Source organism: Psammomys obesus, unplaced genomic scaffold (genome assembly GCF_907164565.1).
Source record: "Psammomys obesus unplaced genomic scaffold, mPsaObe1.curated_primary_1811, whole genome shotgun sequence".
Classification (NCBI taxonomy): Eukaryota; Metazoa; Chordata; class Mammalia; order Rodentia; family Muridae; genus Psammomys; species Psammomys obesus.
Window position 1 is genome coordinate 13,854,379 of NW_026596073.1, and position 7,462 is coordinate 13,861,840.

The 7,462-nt window shown below is 44.9% G+C and overlaps 1 protein-coding gene across 7 annotated transcripts in view; it reads left to right on the forward strand.

Annotated features, from left to right (window-relative positions):
* The window catches only part of Grip1 (glutamate receptor interacting protein 1), a 492,514-nt gene that overhangs the window by 469,304 nt on the left and 15,748 nt on the right, over positions 1 to 7,462 (forward strand). The gene's annotated exons all lie outside the window — the stretch shown is intronic.

A 7,462-nucleotide genomic window follows, 5' to 3' on the forward strand; every position in this document is an offset into this window, starting at 1 on the left:
GGGAGTGCCTGGGTAAGGCTTTGTCTGCATGTGGAGGAAATGTGGCTAAAACCTCAGAATCCTTAGAAATGTTGGGAGCCCAGAAATAGAAGTTACCACTAGCGCAGACAGGCAGAGCTGCACAGTGTGAGTTATTGTGTCTATTTTGAAAGCAGCCAGCCTGTGTTTCCCAATGGTATATCATTAATTTCTGGGGTCTTTTATATGTGAATCTAAAAATATTTAATTTCATTTGTGTTAATTCACTATCCATAAGCAACTTCCAAGGAAAGGATTTAGCAGGCTATTAGAATTCAGGACCTTCTAAACGTCAGACGTCTTCCCACAGAAACCTCTATTGCTGTGAAGAGATGCCATGACCATGGCAACTTGATAAAGGAGAGCATTTGATTGGAGCTTGCTTACAATTTCAGGGGTCTGGTCCATTGTTGTCATGTCAGGGAACATGGCAGCATGCAGGCAAACGTGGTGCAGGAGAAATAGCTGAGAGTTCTACGTCTGGATCCACAGGCAGCAGGGAGAGAGAGTCTGGGCTTGGAATGGGGTTTTGAACCCTCAAAGCCCACCTCCAACAACACTTCCTCCAACAATGCCACACCTCCTAATCCTTTCAAATAAGGCCTCTCCTGTGGGACCAAGTATTCCAATATTTGAGTCCAGGGGGTCTTTCTCATTCAAACCATCTCCCTGGTTCTGGCCTATAAAGCAGATGCCTAAGAGCAGTGAAGAATCTCACAACTCCAGGTACATTCTCCTAGTCCAAGGGTTCCGGATGACGGTGCTGGAAAGCGTGCCTCAGTGTAAGACTAAAGTGGGCTTGGGTTATCTGCTTCAGGGTACCTCAGGATGGATACTGAGTTCCTTACTCAGCCCAGTCATAGGGAGGCCAAAATGATGCATGGTGTAGCAAGAAGCAAGCAACATAGAGCTAAAAAGAAGACACTACTGCTTAGGAGTAGGGGGTAGTGGTCCCTCAGGAAGCTGCTTGTCACATAGAGGATGTGGCTAGAACAAAGAAGATGATGAATAAAAGATAAAATTCCCCACAGAGCCGAGGAATGGCACATGGGCAGAAACCTCAAGAGTAGGGATATCACCTACCAGTAAACAGGGTCCAAGGACCGTCAGTCTATCAGCATCCTGTTGACTGTCTGCCTTCCCCCTTTCCCATCTTCTCCTTTTTCTCCCTTTGAGAATAAAATGTAGAAACTTCCCTTCTAATCAAGGATTGGGGGTGATAGCTTTTCCATTAGACAGGAAATATTCAAGGTGCCTCTGTGATCACATGTATTAGAAAACACAGAACCTATCAGAACAGGTGGGTCCTGGGAAAAGGACCATGGGTCAACATGAGGAACACCCTCTCTTTTCCAAATGCAAAACACATTTGAGCATCCAAAAAGAATAGTAACGTGGTTGCATACAACAAACACGGAAAACTCCATAGGTTCCAGTACTTTTCTGTTCTGAAATTAGATTAGTATTCATTCTGCTTTCCGTGTACCCGCTGCATTAATCAGACAACGATAATTGAAGAACGAATTCTGTTTTAACGAAGTAATTCTAGCTAATAACCATAGAAGAGTGACGGTACTAGGAAAAGGTTATTTCTTGCAACTCAGTGAATTTATGGATTCAGACACAGCAATCTGCTGGCGAACTGTGACACTGGACATGGCCCTAAGGGGCAGTGTGATAGTCTAGGAAGCTGCTCTACGCCTGACTTATTTGCATGCTGCACACACCCCGGCTTCATCATGCACCAGAGCTAATCTCTGTTGCACGGGATGTGTGGGCTAGAAGAACGCTCTGCAGGCCAGAAGACGCAACTACAGACATGCGGTTAGCCGCATCCCCACCACCACCCCCTGTGTCCTCACGTGCTGTGGCTTCAGTTGTGTGTGGCCAGCTGTGCTCTAAAGATATTACATGGAAAACTCCAAAAAGAAAACATTCTCCCGAGCGTAAAGTTTACACTATTGCCTGTAGCATAGTGAAATCTCACAACCTCCCGCCCGGGATGTGACTTCTCACGTTTCCCTTGCACATCCATACCCCAAACGCATCTTGCCCATTAGTGATTAAGTGGTCATCTCTGGTGGCTAATCTTGGTTGTTAGCTTGACACGCCCAGGAAGAGGAAACCTCAGTTGAGAAATTGCCTCCATCAGATTTGGTCTGGGGACACGTGTGTGGTGCATTTTCTCTATTGATAATTGATGTGGGAGGGTACTACTCCACTGATGATTGGTGCCATCCCTGGATGTTGGGCCCAGGCTATATAAGAAAGGCATCTGAACAGGAGCCTGGGAGCAATACGGTAGCCTTGTTTCTGCCTTGGCCTCTGCTTGGATGCTGGCTTTCAGGCTCCTGCCTTGAGTTTCTGTCTCGGGTTCCCTCAATCATGGTCAATAGCTTGTAATTCAAATCAACTCCTTGATGTTACTTTTAGTCGGAATGTTTTATCACAGCAACAGAAAAGAAACTCAGAACACCATCTTTGCTGTGAGGCTATCAGTGTGCTTATAGATGGTGTTTGGTGCTCTCTCTCCATGGTTTCGGGCATCCTCAGGGTCTTAGAATGAAGTCCCTCCTGGATTAGGTGCTATTGTAAGTCAGTAGCACTAGGGAAAGGGGAGGGCCATATGCCCTGGACAAGAGAAAATATAAAGCCTAACACCAAAGCAATGAATGATCCTTATTGGAATCCTGGTGATTTAATATACTTTCCTGGGGCCGAGGAAAATGGCTCAGTGGGTAAAGTACTTGCCATGCAAATGTGAGGACCTGAGTTTGAATCCACAGAACCCATAGAAAGCCAGGTGAGGTAATCCCACTATCCTTTAGGGAAGGGAGGACCAGAAAGGAAGCTCATGGGTCAGGTATCCTGGTAAATATGGCAGTGAACAACAGAGAAACCCCATCTCAGAAACTAGGTGGACGATGAGAATCAGCAACCAGCATAGTCCTCTCTGACCTGCACATGTGCCCTGTGGCACATTCACATCCATATTCACATGTAGAAATATGAATATGCTCACTATGCACACACACAAACATAAACACACACTAAAACATTTTTGAGACAGTTCTGGAAATTATGGACTAAGTCCAGCAAATAACGGAGGCCAATTGTATCAATACGTTAGTAACATTCGGTGTCTATATAAAATGTATGTTTCTGTCCTATAGCTACACCCAAACTGTGCTTTGTCTAATTTTCTGTAACAGGTATAGTTCTTCTTAGTAGTAATTAACTACTACATGCTATTTACATATTTCTGGGGCACTGTTACAGTAGCTCAATACATGTATTCAATGTGTGATGATCAAATCAAAACAATTAAGCATTGCTCTCCCCACAAACAGCGTTTCTCTGTGATGGGAACATCCAGACTTTCCAATTATTTTAAAATGCATGATAGGTCGTCGTAGATTCTTTCCCTGCTTCGCAGAGCTCTGGAAGTCTTTGGTCTTGTCTCATTGGACTTGAACGCTCACTCTCTGACTCTTCTTATCCCCCATTCCATCTTCTGGTGGGCACTGTTCTACTTCCTTCCCTCGGATCAACATTTTCAGCTTCCACCAGTGAGCACTCAGATTTGGTACTTGTCTGCTTTATGCCTGATTTACATCGTTTAAAATAATGGTCTCCAGTTCCATCAATATGATCAAAAGGGATAGAACACATTTCCTGCAGCTAAATAACCTTCCATTGTGTGTATTCCATTCATTCATTCTTTCTTTCCTTCATGGGTTGGTAACTGGTTGATTTCACACCTCGGCTGTGTCCAGTGCTAGAATAAACATGGTATTATACATATTTTATATAACAGTTTCATTTTCTTTGGAAAACCAGCATTGGGATGACAGGGTAATACAGAGTTCTACTTTAGTTTGTGAGGCACTTCCCTAGTGGTGTCTACAGTGGCTAAACTGATTTACATTATCCTCAGCTGGATATGTGATTGGCTCTCCTTTCCGCTCATCCTTGACAACATTTCTATCTTTTTTGCTAATGACCCTTCTAACCAGGGTCATTTCTCATCCTGGTTGTGATTTGCATATCTGGTGACTGGTGATGTTATGCACTCTTTCCAACACTTGTTAGCCATGGCTTTGTTTGAGAAATGTCAGTTCAGAAGAAAATGATCATCTCTCTAGAGGCACATACTAAAATCTGGCATTTGTCTTAAAACGCTATCCCAAAGAGTTAAAAAAAGAAAGCAACTGAAGTCAGTGTAGCTTGTGACAGTTGCTGCCACTTATGGATGGGCATAGGAGGGCTTGGCACTCTGGCATCTGTATTGTAACACATACTTGAAGTTTTTATTTTTTTATTGTCATGTAATGACGTTTCTCCCCTTCCTGCCTTCCCTTCAAACCCTCCTCACTCTCCTTCAGATCTGTTGCCCCTCTTTCATTAATTGTTATTTCATACATATATGTATGTGTGTGTCTATACATATATACGCACATATTCTTGTTGCTTCATTTTTGTTTGTTGTTGCTTTTCAGGACAGGGTTTCTCTGTGTAGCCTTGGCTGTCCTGGAGCTCCCTGTGTAGATTAGGCTGGCCTCAAACTCACAGAAATACACCAGCCTCCCAAGTACCTGGCTTAAAGGCACACACGACCACCGCCACCTGGCATATGTATTCTTAAATATTACCTACTCTGCATGTAATGTCACTTGCATGTTTGTCTGCAGGATGACCATTTGGCAGAGGCAGCCAGCTGTTGTGCTCTTCTCTGAGGAAGCCCACTTGGCACCAGCCCAGCTTCCCTCCATTGCATGTGGTTCTTTGCTAGAGTTGAGGCCTCATGGGATTTTCATGGGATTTTTACTTTGTCATGTCCATATGCCCAAACATGAGCTGATATTTTACTATTTGAAAACAAAACAAAACAAAAACTTTCCAGGGCGTAAGGAGTGGCTCAGTGGGTAAGAGCACCAGGCTCTAGCAGAGGACCCAGATGTGGTTCCCAGCACCCACATAGTAGCCCATGACCACCAGTAACTCCAGTTCCTGGGGATCTTATACCCTTTTTATGTTCTGCAGGCACCAGGCACCCACATGGTACACATACACACACACACACGCAAAATCTCATCCACAAATCAACTTTCCTTGATAAGTACATGCAGATATCTTATGGCCTGAGGCAAAAATAAACAAACAAAACAAAACATAATTACATTAGGTCCTAACCATTTTAATGTGCTGTTTTGTTTGTTTGGATTAGTGGATGGGGAGATCGTGTTTGGTTTGGCAATGTTGGGATGGACCCTACGGCTTTGGTTTCCTAAGTAGCTACCATTGAGCTGTACCCACCCGGCCTGAAAAGGGCATTTTTAAAGAAGCCATACATTAAATAAAACAGTATATGGTCAAAAGATCAGAGCTTTATAGTCAGAGCTCTTATTTTGAAGCAGTTCTCCATTGCTTGGCTTCTCTTTGACCCTGGTATCTTTCCAACCCCTGTGAGCTTCCGTCTAAATGCCCTGTTCCACGCACACACTTAGCAAAGGCAACAACATCCTGTTTCCTTTTCTTTTTTTTTTAATTTTATTTTTCTTTTTAGTTACATTTTGTTAACTCTGTGTCCCAGCTGTATCCCGCTCCCTCATTCCCTCCCCAACCCCACACTCCCTCCCTGGTCTCCTCCCTGCCCCTTTCCAAGTCCACTGATAGGGGAGGAGGCTCCCCTTTCATTTGACCCTGTTTTATCAGGCCTGTTTCCTTTTCAAACTCCCAAGTTTCACACACATGGGAAGCGTGAAGCCCAGCTCTGCTGACAGTGGCCCTCACAGTCCAAAGCTCCAAGGTTCCTGAGTACCAGATGTCTCCAACATCAGAGGTGTGTTGCCTAGTCATGCCCACACAGTGTCACCCCTGAGCATCTTCTTGTCCGGCTATGCTGGCCCTAGGCGGTTTCTGCAGCATACTGGAGGCACATGCTTCAAGCCCAGAATTAAATCCCTCTTGGTTTTCACATGCCTCCTCTGCATGGCTAGTAAAAGCCTAGCGCAACATGAGGAGTTAGCTGGTGCATGGTGCACCAGAAAGAGCCCTTTCTATGCAGCCTGATACGGCGCAATGTGACAGGAGCTTGCTTAGAATTTTGAGACAGATTCATAAACAAGATAACTGCCTTCTTCAAGACACTTCAGCAGGTTATAGGCCACATAGCCGACTGAGCCCAAGCCACTAAAGAAGCTTAGGCTGAGATTTACTTCGGCCAAAGGCAAGCTCAGTCATGCCACTCATCTAGTTGTACTAGATGAGGTGTGGATTTTAGTAGGACACATGCACGTGTGCACACACACACACACACACACACACGCACGCACGCACACATGCACACCTTATTCAGTTCCAAGCTTTTCTTTGGTGTGTGCCTTGGGGAAAGAAACAGGGAGTGGTGGAATATTTATTCACTTACCGTAGTTTACAGGACTCAGGATGCCATCAATTACAAAACACTGCCTAATTTAAGGCATTTAAAAATGTAAAGATGCAAACACCATCACTGTAGTGTCAGTAGGTGTTCTGGCTGCTGGTGGAGTGAGCAATGGGTGTCTGGATTCTGACAGAGCTGGCCCCACCATTCCTCACCTTGGTGGCCTTGGGCGCATTGCTTCCCCTGTGTAAAGCCGAAGCTCCTCTAAAATATCCAGATCCACAGAGCGGCCTGGGAAACAGTATCGACCCAGGAAGCTTGATTATTTTTTCTTTAAGGTTTCTATCCAGTGAAATAAAATCCCCAAACTGACCATTTTCCTATTTCCTTCAGTAGTTCATGTTTCTCTTCAGTCAAATAACTGGATATGAAAATCTAACCCTGTTAGAAAAGGTCTATCTGTTGTGCTTGCCTTGGATAACTCTGAGGGGTTTGTTTTTACTGTTTGATAGGAGTGTGTGTGTGTGTGTGTGTGTACGTGTGTGGTGTGGTGTGTGAGTGTGGTGTGATTAGCTTGTGAAGTAAGCCTAAAACCTTGTTGAAGTATGGCCAGTTTCTGGAGGGCATCCAATCAACCTTAATAAAAATAGCATCCCCCTCACAGCATAGACGAATGCAAAGTGCTGGATGAAGAAACGCAGTGTTTATTCCATGGCGGAATGGTTGACACTAGTTTCTGTTGTCCACTCCTGTTCCAGGGCTCAGACCAACCTTTAGTACTCAGTAAGGGGCTCGAGAAGCATGCAGTCGGTGCATACACGTTTTTTACACATGGTTTGCTCTTTTCACCTCAGACTGCCTCTTGCAGGTGACCAGAAGAGTGAGGCTGGGGGAAGCTGTCTGGAGCTATGCGCGTGGGTGTCAGCTGGAGCGTGGGAGGATTAGACAATCTTGAGCTAACAACCCTGGGGAAGTTGTGCACAAACAGTCACACCCAAGTAGTGTTGGTGCTCGGGATGCAGGGAGGTGCTTTAGAAAGCGGGATGCAGGGAGGTGCTT